Source organism: Oncorhynchus gorbuscha, linkage group LG07 (genome assembly GCF_021184085.1).
Source record: "Oncorhynchus gorbuscha isolate QuinsamMale2020 ecotype Even-year linkage group LG07, OgorEven_v1.0, whole genome shotgun sequence".
Classification (NCBI taxonomy): domain Eukaryota; kingdom Metazoa; phylum Chordata; class Actinopteri; order Salmoniformes; family Salmonidae; genus Oncorhynchus; species Oncorhynchus gorbuscha.
In genome coordinates, this window is record NC_060179.1 from 15,079,754 (window position 1) to 15,094,324 (window position 14,571).

The 14,571-nt window shown below is 45.5% G+C and overlaps 1 pseudogene; it reads right to left on the minus strand.

The window, feature by feature from the left end:
• Window positions 1-143: 143 nt before the first annotated feature.
• Window positions 144-9,772, minus strand: LOC124040477 (annotated as a pseudogene).
• Between the last annotated feature and the right edge of the window lie 4,799 nt (window positions 9,773-14,571).

Sequence of the window (14,571 nt, forward strand, 5' to 3'; positions counted from 1 at the left end):
TTTTGGCTGATAGAGAGGGTTTGAATAATGAATAAAAATGACAGATTTCAATCATGTTTATTTCTGAACATACAGTACATGACTGACATAATAAGATACACCATTCATTCACCACAAAAGTAAATGAAAAAACAAATCACTCAACAGTTATAGTGATAAAGCATAGGAAGGTTTTCCCCTAATATTCCTTGGTTATAGTAAGCAGTGAACATCTATTGTTTCAACCTGGGCAGGGGATTGTACACATTAAAGTGCCATCTAGACTATTTTAAAGTAGGGTCCCAGTGGTAAACATTTTCACAGAGTAGGAGTCCATAGGGCCCCTCAGGAGGAGTCCATACTCAGAAGGGTCCTTCAGGTGGAGTCGATACTCAGAATGGCCCCTCAGGAGGAGTCCATACTCAGAATGGCCCCTCAGGAGGAGTCCATGCTCAGAAGGGCCCCTCAGGTGGAGTCCATGCTCAGAATGGCCCCTCAGGTGGAGTCCATGCTCAGAATGGCCCCTCAGGAGGAGTCCATGCTCAGAATGGCCCCTCAGGAGGAGTCCGTAGGGCCCCTCAGGAGGAGTCCATAGGGCCCCTCAGGAGGAGTCCATAGGGCCCCTCAGGAGGAGTCCATAGGGCCCCTCAGGAGGAGGCCATACTCAGAAGGGTCCCTCAGGTGGAGTCCATACTCAGAATGGCCCCTCGGGTGGAGTCCATACTCAGAATGGCCCCTCGGGTGGAGTCCATACTCAGAATGGCCCCTCAGGAGGAGTCCATACTCAGAATGGCCCCTCAGGAGGAGTCCATACTCAGAATGGCCCCTCAGGAGGAGTCCATACTCAGAATGGCCCCTCAGGAGGAGTCCATACTCAGAATGGCCCCTCAGGAGGAGTCCATACTCAGAATGGCCCCTCAGGAGGAGTCCATACTCAGAATGGCCCCTCAGGAGGAGTCCATAGGGCCCCTCAGGAGGAGTCCATACTCAGAAGGGTCCTTCAGGTGGAGTCCATACTCAGAATGGCCCCTCAGGAGGAGTCCATAGTGCCCCTCAGGAGGAGTCCATACTCAGAATGTCCCAGCAGTATGATCAATAGGGTCCCTCAGGAGGAGTTATAGTCAGTAGTGTCCCTGCAGTATGATCAGTAGGGCCCCTCAGGAGGAGTTCATATTCCAGTAGATGGTATTGAATAGCAGGTAGGACATAGTGAAGGCCATGCGAGGAGTACGAGTCGATCAAGTAGGTGTAGCTAAGTAGCAGGTCCACGTTCTGCCGCACCAGCCGTTGTCGGTGGAGACATGTCCCCTCGGTTGGGGGGGGGGGGGGGGGGTCCTCAGGGGTCCGGGGTGGAGTTCCGTGGGAGTTTGACAGATGGGGGAACAGGGTCCACTTGATGTCATTGCCGTGGAAACAGCCGTCGAAGGCCATGGCCTGGCTGGCGTTATAAGAGGTTGGGAGCTGAATGGGGGGGACAGACACGCACATATAAAATACATCTTGATACACTGTGTGGATCATATAGAACATACTAGGAAAGAAACTTGTGGTGATTTCATGAAGTCATAATTTCTCATATCTGAACACTAGAGAGCATTGTGGTGTAGAGAGAATACCTGGAATATCCTGGAAATGAATGACCTCTGACCTTTCCTCTATTCAGTCGTCTCATCTCCTCTAGCATAGAACAGTAGTTGACAGGAGCGTATTCTATCACTGACAGGAACACAAACAGGAAGCTTATCCAAAGGTAGATGTCCACCACCTTCACGTTAGGACACCTGAATCACACACACATGCAGTGTACACACGCATACACACACACAAACAAACACGCATGCAGGCACTCACGCACGCACACACACACACAATTACACTTACTTGTGGCATGGAGGAGGACACCCCAGTAATGATGGTGGACATGGTCAGTACTGTAGTGATAACTGAAGGAAGAGGACATGTGTGTGGAGGGAGGGGGACAGCAGGTGTGTTAGGACTCACTTCTGTCATCATGAAGTGCTTTGAGAGAATAGTCAAGGATCACATCACCTCTACCTTACCTGACACCCTAGACCCATTTCAATTTGCTTTTACCACCCCGATAGATCCAAAGAAGATGCATTCGCCATCGCACTGCACACTGCCCTATCCCTTCTGGACAAGAGGAATACCTATGTAAGAATGCTGTTCATGAACTATAGCTTAGCATTCAAAACCATAGTACCCTCAAAGGTCATCATTAAGCTCAAGGCCCTGGGTCTGAACCCCGCCCTGTGCAACTGGGTCCTGGACTTCCTGACGGGCCGCTCCCAGTTGGTGAAGGTAGGAAACAACTCCTTCACTTCGCTAATCCTCAACTCTGGGGCTCCACAAGGATGCATACTCAGCCCCCTCTTGTACTCCCTGTTCACCCATGACTGCGTGGCCACGCACACCTCCAACTCTATCATCAAGTTTGCAGATGACACATTAGTAGACCTGATTACCAACAATGACGAGACATCATACAGGGAGGAGGTGAGGGCCCTGGGAGTGTGGTGCCAGGAAAATAACCTCTCATCCAACGTCAACAAAACAAAGGAGCTGATTGTGGACTTCAGGAAACAGCAGAGGTAGCACCTCCCTATCCACATCTACGGGACCACAGTGAGAATGTGGAAAGCTTTGAGTTCCTCGGCGTACACATCACTGACAAACTGAAATTGTCCACCCACACAGACAGTGTGGTGAAGAAGGCGCAACAGCACCTCTTCAACATCAGGAGGCTGAAGAAATTTGTCTTGGCACCTAAAACCCTCACAAACTTTTACAGATGCACAACTGAGAGCATCCTGTCAGGCTGTATCACTGTCTGGTATGGCAACTGCACCGCCCGCAACTGCAGGGCTCTCCAGAAGGTGGTGCGGTCTGCCCAACGCATCACCGGGGGCAAATTACCTGTCCTTCAGGACACCTACACCACCCGATGTCCAAGGAAGGACAAAAAGATCATCGAGGACAAAAACCACCCTAGCCACTGCCTGTTCACCCCGCTATCATCCAGAAGGCGAGGTCAGTACAGATGCATCAAAGCTGGGGCCGAGAGACTGAAAAACAGCTTTTATCTCAAGGCCTCAAATAGCCATCACTTGCACATTAGAGGCTGCTGCCCTATATACATAGACCTGAAATCACTGGCCGCTTTAATAATGGTACACTAGTCATTTAATAATGTTAACATATTTTGCATTACTCATCTCATATGAATATACTGCATTATATCCTATTCTACTGTATCTTAGTCTATGTCGCTCTGACATTGCTCCATTCCTTGACTTTAGATTTGTGTGTATTGTTCTGAAATTGTTAGATATTTTTTGTTAGATATTACTGCACTGTTGGAGCGAGAAACACAAGACCTCTGAGATGCATCTGCTAAACACGTGTATGTGTCAAATTAAATTGGATTTGATTTGTCTGGAGATCTCTAAAGGGAGAGGTCTGTGTGGGGGACAGCAGGCGTGTTAAGGTTGGATAGCTCTAATTTTGTATTTATTTATTGAACCTTTATTTAACTAGGCAAATCAGTTAAGAACAATTTCTTATTTACAATGACGGCCTACACTGGACAAACCCGGATGACTCTGGGCCAATTGTGCGCCGCCCTATGTGACTCCCAATCACAGCCAGTTGTGATACAGCCTGGAATCGAACTAGGTTGTCTGTAGTGATGCCTCAAGCACTGAGATGCAGACCGCTGCGCCAACTCGGGAGCTCCTAAAGGGGGAGGTGTGTGTGTATAAACTATTATGTACTGTATTTAGTATGTAGAAGTATAATCACCTGAATTGGTCTGTGTGTGTGTTTAAACTATTATGTACTGTATTTAGTATGTAGAAGTATAATCACGTGAATTGGTCTGTGTGTGTGTGTGTTTAGCTCTAGCCAGGTGTGTTCAGGGGTGTGTGTGTGTGTGTGTGTGTGTGTGTGTGTGTGTGTGTGTGTGTGTGTGTGTGTGTGTGTGTGTGTGTGTGTGTGTGTGTGTGTGTGTGTGTGTGTGTGTGTGTGTGTGTGTGTGTGTGTGTGTGTGTGTGTGTGTGTGTGTGTGTGTGTGTGTTGACCCAGGGAGACGCGTGCAGGCACAGCCCTCCTGTTGATTCAGAGGGAGCAGCACCATCGGCAGGCTGGGGAAATAGGTCTGCAGCATGAAGAAGTAGAAGTGTCTCCTCAGGATGAAGTTTATTAACAAGCTGGTACACCAACCTGGAGAGAGACAGAAAGGAAAGGTGATGGAGAGAGACAGAAAGGAAAGGTGATGGAGAGAGACAGAAAGGAAAGGTGATGGAGAGAGACAGAAAGGAAAGATGATGGAGAGAGACAGAAAGGAAAGGTGATGAGAGAGACAGAAAGGAAAGGTGATGGAGAGAGACAGAAGGAAAGGTGATGAGAGAGAGACAGAAAGGAAAGGTGATGGAGAGAGACAGAAGGGAAAGGTGATGGAGAGAGACAGAAAGGAAAGGTGATTGAGAGTGACAGAAAGGAAAGGTGATGGAGAGAGACAGAAAGGAAAGGTGATGAAGAGAGACAGAAAGGAAAGGTGATGGAGAGAGACAGAAAGGAAAGATGATGGAGAGAGACAGAAAGGAAAGGTGATGAGAGAGACAGAAAGGAAAGGTGATGGAGAGAGACAGAAGGGAAAGGTGATGAGAGAGAGACAGAAAGGAAAGGTGATGGAGAGAGACAGAAGGGAAAGGTGATGGAGAGAGACAGAAAGGAAAGGTGATTGAGAGTGACAGAAAGGAAAGGTGATGGAGAGAGACAGAAAGGAAAGGTGATGAAGAGAGACAGAAAGGAAAGGTGATGGAGAGAGACGGAAAGGAAAGGTGATGAGAGAGACAGAAAGGAACGGTGATGAGAGAGACAGAAAGGAAAGGTGATGGAGAGAGACGGAAAGGAAAGGTGATGGAGAGAGACAGAAAGGAAAGGTGATGGAGAGAGACAGAAAGGAAAGGTGATGGAGAGAGACGGAAAGGAAAGGTGATGGAGAGAGACGGAAAGGAACGGTGATGAGAGAGACAGAAAGGAAAGGTGATGGAGAGAGACATAAAGGAAAGGTGATGGAGAGAGACATAAAGGAAAGGTGATGGAGAGAGACAGAAAGGAAAGGTGATGGAGAGAGACAGAAAGGAAAGGTGATGGAGAGAGACGGAAAGGAAAGGTGATGGAGAGAGACAGAAAGGAAAGATGATGGAGAGAGACAGAAAGGAAAGGTGATGGAGAGAGACAGAAAGGAAAGGTGATGGAGAGAGACGGAAAGGAAAGGTGATGGAGAGAGACGGAAAGGAACGGTGATGAGAGAGACAGAAAGGAAAGGTGATGGAGAGAGACAGAAAGGAAAGGTGATGGAGAGAGACATAAAGGAAAGGTGATGGAGAGAGACAGAAAGGAAAGGTGATGGAGAGAGACAGAAAGGAAAGGTGATGGAGAGAGACGGAAAGGAAAGGTGATGGAGAGAGACAGAAAGGAAAGGTGATGGAGAGAGACAGAAAGGAAAGATGATGGAGAGAGACGGAAAGGAAAGGTGATGGAGAGAGACAGAAAGGAAAGGTGATGAGAGAGACAGAAAGGAAAGGTGATGAGAGAGACAGAAAGGAAAGGTGATGGAGAGAGACAGAAAGGAAAGGTGATGAGAGAGACGGAAAGGAAAGGTGATGAGAGAGACAGAAAGGAAAGGTGATGGAGAGAGACAGAAAGGAAAGGTGATGGAGAGAGACAGAAAGGAAAGGTGATGAGAGAGACAGAAAGGAACGGTGATGGAGAGAGACAGAAAGTGAGAGGATAATGGGGGGAGAGAGTGGGAGAGGGAGAGAAAAGTTGAGGGTTTTCTTAAAGAAGCAGTACGTTAGCCTTATAGTTACAAGAGATGAGACGCACAAAGAACGCAAAACAGACACATATAAATACTCAGACAGACCCGTGCTGCTGTAGAAGGCAAGGCCACTGGAAGGGTGGCACTTCTTGACGAACAACTGAGAGAGAACAATCTCATCTGTCCTCAGAGACTTGTTGCCATTCTTCCAAAACAAGATCAGATCATTGTCATTATACGCTTCTAGAAAGGGGGAGAGAGAAAGTGTGGTGTGTATTTGTGTAACCAATCAATCAGCAATCAGATGTTTAGTGTGGGTGAATGTTTATTTATGTAAATATTTGTGTGCATGTCTGTGTTAGTGCACGCACATGTGTGTGTGTGTGTGTGTGTGTGTGTGTGTGTGTGTGTGTGTGTGTGTGTGTGTGTGTGTGTGTGTGTGTGCGTGCGTGCGTGCGTGCGTGCGTGCGTGCGTGCGTGCGTGCGTGCGTGCGTGCGTGCGTGCGTGCGTGCGTGCGTGCGTGCGTGCGTGTGACTCACAGCTCTCTAGTTGTAGTAAACAGTTCTGAAGTCTATGGAGTAGAGAGCAGTCACTGTGATCCTATAACAACATAATAATCATATAAAGAGATAAGATATAGTATACCTACATACAGCATAGTGATATACACACAGACGCTGATGCTCTACCTGACGCTGTACAGTATGCTTCCGTCAGGATAGACCCTGATCATGATGTTCTCCATGGTGGTGTCCTGGATGAAGGACCTCTTCTTCACCAGACACCCACCAAATGTCCTGCTAACTTTGCTAGGAGACAGAAAAGCCAGGCACTCATCCTTCCTGGAGTGACACAGGTACAGGGTCACGGTGATGCCCTCGGCAGAACACAGAAGATTGTTCAGATACACATGTGGATTGATTATACACACACGTGTATAGATTATACACCCATGTTGACCTCTGAGATGATGGCGATACTCTCCACCTGGACAGCAATGCCCACAGGGATGGCTGCACCTGAGAACGAACACACACACACACACACACACACACACACACACACACACACACACACACACACACACACACACACACACACACACACACACACACACACACACACACACACACACACACACACACACACACACACACACATATATATATAGCTCGTCAGGACCGGAGGAGCTCCTCACCACGACCCAAACCACCAAACCAGAGCAACAAACACAAACACCCACAAATTCGTGCTACACCCACACACATGACATTACACTGAGGTCATTAATCAGGGCTTTTCTGTGGTTGTCTCCAACCCTGGTCCTGGAGAGCTGCAGTGTGTACACTTAGAAAACATAGTTCCAAAAGGGGTTCTTTAGCTGTCCCCATAGGAGAAAAGGGTTCTTTAGCTGTCCCCATAGGAGAAAAGGGTTCTTTAGCTGTCCCCATAGGAGAAAAGGGTTCTTTAGCTGTCGCCATAGGAGAAAAGGGTTCTTTAGCTGTCCCCATAGGAGAAAAGGGTTCTTTAGCTGTCCCCATAGGAGAAAAGGGTTCTTTAGCTGTTCCCATAGGAGAAAAGGGTTCTTTAGCTGTCCCCATAGGAGAAAAGGGTTCTTTAGCTGTCCCCATAGGAGAAAAGGGTTCTTTAGCTGTCCCCATAGGAGAAAAGGGTTCTTTAGCTGTCCCCATAGGAGAATCAAATCTAATTGTATTTGTCACATGCACTGTGTAGACCTTCCCGTGAAATGCTTACTTACAAGCCCTTAAACAACAATGCAGTTTTTAAAAAATGGAGTTAATCAAATATAGGGTTGGTGACCACTGCTCTACTCTGAATATGGATCAGGGTTGGTGACCACTGCTCTACTCTGAATATGGATCAGGGTTGGTGACCACTGCTCTACTCTGAATATGGACCAGGGTTGGTGACCACTGCTCTACTCTGAATATGGACCAGGGTTGGTGACCACTGCTCTACTCTGTATATAGATCAGGATCAGGGTTGGTGTTCACTAGTCTACTCTGTATATAGATCAGGATCAGGGTTGGTGACCACTGCTCTACTCTGTGTCAGGATCAGGGTTGGTGACCACTGCTCTACTCTGTATCAGGATCAGGGTTGGTGACCACTGCTCTACTCTGTATATAGATCAGGATCAGGGTTGGTGACCACTGCTCTACTCTGTATCAGGATCAGGATCAGGGTTGGTGACCACTGCTCTACTCTGTATATAGATCAGGATCAGGGTTGGTGACCACTGCTCTACTCTGTATCAGGATCAGGGTTGGTGACCACCACTCTACTCTGTATATAGATCAGGATCAGGGTTGGTATTCACTAGTCTACTCTGTATATGGATCAAGATCAGGGTTGGTGACCACTGCTCTACTCTGTATCAAGATCAGGGTTGGTGACCACTGCTCTACTCTGTATCAGGATCAGGGTTGGTGACCACTGCTCTACTCTGTGTCAGGATTAGGATCAGGGTTGGTGACCACTGCTCTACTCTGTGTCAGGATCAGGGTTGGTGACCACTGCTCTACTCTGTATCAGGATCAGGGTTGGTGACCACCACTCTACTCTGTATATAGATCAGGATCAGGGTTGGTGACCACTGCTCTACTCTGTATCAGGATCAGGATCAGGGTTGGTGACCACTGCTCTACTCTGTATCAGGATCAGGATCAGGGTTGGTGACCACTGCTCTACTCTGTATATAGATCAGGATCAGGGTTGGTGACCACTGCTCTACTCTGTGTCAGGATCAGGGTTGGTGACCACTGCTCTACTCTGTGTCAGGATCAGGGTTGGTGACCACTGCTCTACTCTGTGTCAGCACGTTTTTAGAAATCTTTGCTCAGATTCAGACCCTTAAGAAAATAAAATGACAGTGTGACGTTTATTTTTTTATAAGTCTATATGTGCCTTCGGAAAATTATTCAGACCCATTTTGTTACATTACTGTCATGCAGGTGAAAGAGGACCCAAAGCGATGGGAAAACAGAGTCTTTAATCCAGTAAAGTAAATACAAACAAACACAACTTTCATCGAAATGACGAGGACAAACTGAATGAACAGATCAGGGTTGGTGACCACTGCTCTACTCTGTGTCAGGATCAAGGTTGGTGACCACTGCTCTACTCTGTATACAGATCAGGATCAGGGTTGGTGACCACTGCTCTACTCTGTGTCAGGATCAGGGTTGGTGACCACTGCTCTACTCTGTACAATTGTTTTATACTGTCAACATCATAAACTGGTCGGGAACCCTCTCACAACCTCTGTTCCAAAAAGACTAGCTCAATATGGACAAGGGATCACACACACACACACACACACACACACACACACACACACACACACACACACACACACACACACACACACACACACACACACACACACACACACACACACACACACACACACACACACTGAGTATAATGTGAGCCAGTGTTGGTTTGGGAGTGATGTGTTCAATGTCTCAGAAACTCATTGGCCAGCACATCTTCTCATAACGCAGCTATTGCATGCATCATCAAAGGGGAGCAGAGATTGACTGATTGGATTAGTTTCATTGGGAGACAGAGAGCAGGTCAGAGATTTTCGTCATGGATCTTGTTCTGGAGGCAGCTATGCAAAACCCTAACCTTAAATTAACACCAAAAAGCACAATTTGGTTTTCATAAATGTTTCCAATATAGCCCATTTTGATGTTGCAGCTGGTCTACCTAGCAGAATCTTTCAGTTCTGCCTCCAGGACAAGACTCATCTCAATAAATCTCAACCTTCCAACAGACATGGAGGTGTTTCCTGTGTATGTGGCACATGTGTGTTTCTAACCTCCAAAGCCAGGTCTCGTAGCGATGTCGTGTTCCTCGATCCTCAGCAGCCGTTCAGTCTTGATGAGTAGAGACTTGGTGCTGTCCTGCCTCTTCATCTTATGGTCTATAGGCCTGGAAAGACAACACACATTATAAACACACACACACACACACCCTGCGATAGTTGAGTGATGTGTCTCTTTAATAAGCCTGTAATTGTAGGGTGTGATTGGAGAAACACTGCCTGCGGTTTCTGCAACAACCTTCCCACATACACACACTGCCTGATTTGGGTAATCAGCTACTCCCTAGAATCACTCCAGATTCCTTCCCGCATTCCGTAACTTAATGAAGACTGATATAACCAGAAGCCAGTTGAAACGCAGGTCAGACAGTAAGAATGACAGAATGTATGGTGTTACAGGGGGTATGGGGGTTATGTGTGTACATGCATGAATGCCCATTGTACAGGGCATTCGGGAAAGTATTCAGACACCTTGACTTGTTCCACATTTTGTTACGTTACAGCCTTGTTCTAAAATGTATTCAATATTTGTTTTTCCTCATCACACAATACTTCATAATGACAAAGAGAAAACACGTTTTTAGAAATCTTTGCAAATGTATTTACATTTTTTTTTTTCTAATACCTTAGTTACGTAAGTATTCAGACCCTTTGCAATGAGTTTGCTGAAAATAAACGCAGTTGACAGTGTGGACGTTTATTTTTTTATAAGTCTATATACAGTGCCTTCGGAAAATTATTCAGACCCCATTTTGTTACTGTTACATTACAGCCTTATTCTAAAATGGATTAAATAAAATAAAAATCCTCAGAAATGTTCACAAAATGTATTGACAAAGTGAAAAAAAGTATTTTTGAAATTTTTGCAAATTATTATTATTAAATAAAAAACTGAAATTCCTTCTTTACATGAGTATTCAGACCCTTTGCAATGAGACTCGAAAATGAGTTCAGGTGCATCCTGTTTCCATTGATCATCCTTGAGATGTTTCTTCAACTTGATTGAATTCCACCTGTGGCCAATTCAATTGTTTGAACATGATTTAGAAAGAAACAAGCGTGTCTATATACTGTAATGTCCGAGCAGAAACTATACCATGAAGTCAAAGGAACTGTCCATAGATCTCAGAATTGTGATGAGGCATATATCTGGGGAAGGGTATTAAACCATTTCTAGAGTCTTGAAAGTTTCCAAGAGCACAGTGGTCTCCATCATTGGTAAATTGAAAAAAGTATGGAACTACCCACATTCTGCCTAGAGCTGTCCGTCCAACCAAACTGAGCAACCGAAGGACCTTGGTCAGGGAGGTGCCCAAGAACCCAATGACCGCTCTGACAGAACTGAAGAGTTCCTTGGCTGAGAACCTGCCAGAAGGACAACAGTCTCTACAGCACTTCACAAATCTGGGCTTTATCGGAGAGTGGCCAGATGGAAGCCACTCCTGAGAAAAAGGCATATGACAGCATGCCTGGATTTTGTCAAAAGGCACGTGAAAGACTGAGAGCATAAGGCAACATATTATGTGGTCTGATGAGACAAAAATGTAACTCTTTGGCCTGAAAGCAAAGTGCTATGTCTGGAGAAAATGAGGCATAACTCATCACCCGTCTAACACATTCCGACCGTGAAGCATGGTGGTGGCAGCATCATGCTATGGGGATGCTTTTCAGCGGCAGGGACTGGGAGACTGGTAAGGATAGAGGGAACAATGAATGGAGAAATGCAGGCAAATCCTTGATGAGAACCTGCTTCAGAGTGCAAACAACCTTAGACTGGGACCAAGATTTACGTTCCAACAGGACAATGACCCCAAGCACACAGCAAAAGCAATGCTGGAATGGCTTCAGAATAAGAATGTGGAAGTCCTTGAGTGGCCCAGCCAAAGCCCAGACTTCAATCCTATTAAAAATCTGTGGAAAAATGTGAAGATTGCTTTTCACCGCCGCTCCCCATCTAACACATTAACAGAGTTTGAGAAAATTTGGAAGGAAGAACAGGAAAAAAATCCCCAAATCCAGATGTGCAAAGCTGATACAGACATACCCAAGACGACTCAAAGCTGATACAGACATACCCAAGACGACTCAAAGCTAATGCAGACATACCCAAGACGACTCAAAGCTGATGCAGACATACCCAAGACGACTCAAAGCTGATGCAGACATACCCAAGACGACTCAAAGCTGATGCAGACATACCCAAGACGACTCAAAGCTGATGCAGACATACCCAAGACGACTCAAAGCTGATGCAGACATACCCAAGACGACTCAAAGCTGATGCAGACATACCCAAGACGACTCAAAGCTGATGCAGACATACCCAAGACGACTCAAAGCTGATACAGACATACCCAAGACGACTCAAAGCTGATGCAGACATACCCAAGACGACTCAAAGCTGATGCAGACATACCCACGACGACTTCTAGCTGATGCAGACATACCCAGATGACTGAAAGCTGATGCAGACATACCCAAGACGACTCAAAGCTGATGCAGACATACCCAAGACGACTCAAAGCTGCTACAGACATACCCAAGACGACTCAAAGCTGCAACAGACATACCGAAGATGACTCAAAGCTGATACAGACATACCCAAGACGACTCAAAGCTGAAACAGACATACCCAAGACGACTCAAAGCTGATTCAGACATACCCAAGACGACTCAAAGCTGATTCAGACATACCGAAGACGACTCAAAGCTGATACAGACATACCCAAGACGACTCAAAGCTGATACAGACATACCCAAGACGACTCAAAGCTGATTCAGACATACCCAAGACGACTCAAAGCTGATTCAGACATACCGAAGACGACTCAAAGCTGATACAGACATACCCAAGACGACTCAAACCTGATACAGACATACCCAAGACGACTCAAAGCTGATTCAGACATACCCAAGACGACTCAAAGCTGTAATCGCCGCCAAAGGTGCATCTACAAAGTATTGACTCTGTGATGTGAATACTTACCATATGTAATTGAGATATTTCTGTATTTAATTTTCAATAAATTTGCTAACATTTCTAAAAACACGTTTTCAATTTGTCATTATGGGTTATTGTGTGGCTGTATCACAACAAAATGCTGAATAAGCCAAGGGGTATGAATACATTCTGAAGGCCCTGTGTCGCCACTGTATGTCCACTGTATGTGTTTTTCACCCCTCTAACTCCGCCCATCCAGAGGGGTGTGTGTAATTACCCCCCTGTCTCTCCTTCAGTACATTGGGAAATGTGTGTGGTGTGTGTGTGAGAGAGGAAAGAGAGGGGGCTGGTGTGTGTTCTCGCACGTGTGCGTGCAAGTGTCCTTTAAGTAACCTGTTAGTCCAGTCAAACTCCTCACTTTCAAAAGAAGTAGGGAGCAGCTCTCGCTCTCCTCTCTCACATCTCCCTCCCTCATTGCGTCTCGCTCTGCTTGACGTGGAACTCACGTAAGTCTGCTTTTCATTCTCTTATTCTCTCCGTTTTCTAGAAGATAAAGTTATCTTCATCACTAGAGAGCCATACACCACACGGCACTGAACACACACACACACACACACACACACACACACACACACACACACACACACACACACACACACACACACACACACACACACACACACACACACACACACACACACACACACACTTGACAGACTTGTAATATCTCTATTTCTCTATTTGATTTTTATTGATGTAGTTCTGTCCTTGAGCTGTTCTTGTCTATTAATGTTCTGTATTAAGTCATGTTTCATGTTTTGTGTTGGACCCCAGGAATAGTAGATAGTAGATAGTAGAGTAGCTGCTGTTTTTTGCGACAGCTAATGGGGATCCTAATAAAATACCAAATACTATTAACACATTTTGTATGAAATTCAGATTTTGTATGGGGATTCAGTCATGTAGTCCATTCCTTAAACAAACTCTTACAATCCTAACTAGAGCAAACACCAGGGTTGTTTTCCACCCACCATGATCAATATCTGATCAGCACCGTATAAAGTAAGCTACAGTTGACTGCTGTTAGGTATCAAGTCAGTATGGCCATGTCAAGAGTGTCTGCTTTTATGAACAGGGTAAACATAGAGTTATTTCTGTTAGCTCTGGGACGTTATTGCGCTACACTAGGTCAGTATTGGTTTGTTTTTTAAATTCTGGAATCACCAAGGATATACGTTTTTGTTGTAGCCCTTCACTACCACACCTGATTCGGTTAATCAACAAATCATCAAGCTCATGATTAGTTGAATGTGCCCGTGTGGGGAGCTAGAACAAACGTGTGAAATGGTGTGCGAGAGGAGGAGCAGAGAAGACAAATACTGCACCAGATGACAATGACTCCATGAGTGTGTGATTATTCTGTGTTTGATGTCTAACCTCACTAACTATTTCCATGTGATGCTCTGCCCTCTGTCCTGTGTTTTCTCTGTCCTGTGTTTTCTCTGCCCTGTGATCTATCTCATTTATGGTTTGTGTGTGAGTGTGTTTGTGTTTGTGTGTAACTATGTGTGGGTGTGTGTTTTGATGTGGTTGAATAAAGATGATTTGGAACTCTTACATTACAGTGAATAGACTGTAGCATATGTAGCAGATGTGACCTACTCTCATCTCCTCTCTTCGCTTCACTTCTCTTCCCTTCCTCTTCTCTTCCGCTCTGTCATGCTCTACTCTACATCTTGAACTATCACATAAATAAAGAGCGAGATAAAATATGATAAGGAAAGCGAGAGAAGATGTGATTAAGAAAGAGAGAAGTTAAGGAAAGAGAGAGATAAGATATGAAGAAAGAGATAAGATATAATTAAGAAAGGTTATATATGATAAGGAAAGAGAGAGAAGATGTGATTAAGAAAGAGAGAAGTTATAAGGAAAGAGAGAGATAAGATATG